The following is a 1917-nucleotide window of genomic DNA, read 5'->3' as shown; positions in this document are numbered from 1 at the left end:
GGCGGCGACGTTACGGCCGGCCGGGGATGGGCGCGCGGGGGCCGCTGGCAACAAGGGCGGGGACAGGCGCGCGCGGCGACGAGGGCAGGGACGGGCGCGCGCGACGGGGGTGGCGACGGGGACGGGCCAGCGCGCGCGACGGGGGCGGCGACGACGACGACGGGCGCGACGAAGCAGAACAGAAACTAACTGCAATTTTCGGAAGTGTTGTATATATAGGACGGACCTTTAGTACCGATTGGAGCCACCAACCGGTACTAAAGATCAAATTTGGCTAGGTCAAGCGGCGGGAAGCGACCCCCTTTAGTACCGGATCGTGGCTCAACCCGGTACTAAGGACACCCCCTTTAGTACCGGTTGGAGCCACGAACCGGTACTAAAGTGGGTGCGCTCCCATTCCGCGATGCACAAAGTTTAGTCCCACCTCGCCGGACGAAGGGTGATAACCCACAAGTATAGGGATCAATTGTAGCCTCTTTCGATAAGTAAGAGTGTCAAACCCAACGAGGAGCTAAAGGTAGAACAAATATTCCCTCAAGTTCTACCGACCACCGATACAACTCTATGCATGCTTAACGTTCGCTTTACCTAGAACAAATATGAAACTAGAAGTACTGTGTAGGTGTTGTTGGATAGGTTTGCAAGATAATAAATAGCGCGTAAATAAAAAGTAGGGGTTGTTTAGATGAAGACACAACTAAGTTAGTTTTAGTAGATAGCTTTTTGTCACGAGAAAGTTATTTGTCCCTAGGCAATCGATAACTAGACTGGTAATCACTATTGCAATTTTATTTGAGGGAGAGGCATAAGCTAACATACTTTCTTTTCTTGGATCATATGCAATTATGATTGGAACTCTAGCAAGCATCCGCAACAACTAAAGATCATTAAGGTAAAACCCAACCATAGCATTATAAGGCATCAAATCCTCTTTATTCCCATACGCAAACAACCTACTTACTCGGGTCTGTGTTTCTATCACTCACGCCACCTACCATAAACAAATCATGAACATATTGCAAACCCTACAGCGGGGATCCCTCACACTCGCGTGACACGGAGAGCACCATAGGACAACACCAATAATAAAACATGCAACTCAAACCAATCACGATCATCAATTAACCCATAGGACAAACGGATCTACTCAAACATCATAGGATAGCCATACATCATTGGGAAATAATATATAGCGTTGAATACCATGTTTAAGTAGATATTCCAGCGGGTAAAAGAGGGGTTACCCTGCTGCATAGAGGGGAGAAGAGTTGGTGATGATGGCGGTGAAGTTGTTGGTGTAGATTGCGGTGATGATTATGGCCCCGGCGGTGTTCCGGCGCCACCGGAAGAGAGGGGGGGAGTCTCCCCCTTCTTATTCTTCTTCCTTGACCTTCTCCCTCGATGGGAGAAGGGTTTCCGCTCTGGTACATGGCCTCCATGGCATGGGAGGGGCGAGAGCCCCTTCGAGATTGGATCTGTCTCTCGGTCTCTCTCTGTTTCTGCGTTCCAGATTCTGCCGTTTCACTGTTTCTTAAATTCCCGGAGATCCATAACTCCGATTGGGCTAAATTTTGGACATGATTTTTATCCGGATATTAGATTTCTTGCAGCGAAAGAAGGGCACCAACCGCCTTACAGGGTGGCCACGAGGGTCCAGGGCGCGCCTCCCTGCCTCCTGCCCCCCTCGGGCATCGTCTCGCGTTGATTCTTCTTCCCAAAAATCACATATATTCCAAAAAAATCTTCGTTAGTTTTTATCCCGTTTGGACTCCATTTGATATGGATTTTTTGCGAAACAAAAACCATGCAACAAACATGAACTGGCACTGGGCACCAGATCAAGATGTTAGTCCCAAAAATAGTATAAAAAGTTGCCAAAAGTATATGAAAGTTGTATGATATTGGCATGGAACAATA

This window comes from Triticum dicoccoides, chromosome 3A (assembly GCF_002162155.2).
Source record: "Triticum dicoccoides isolate Atlit2015 ecotype Zavitan chromosome 3A, WEW_v2.0, whole genome shotgun sequence".
In the NCBI taxonomy this organism is placed as follows: Eukaryota; Viridiplantae; Streptophyta; class Magnoliopsida; order Poales; family Poaceae; genus Triticum; species Triticum dicoccoides.
This window is presented reverse-complemented; position numbering follows the sequence as displayed.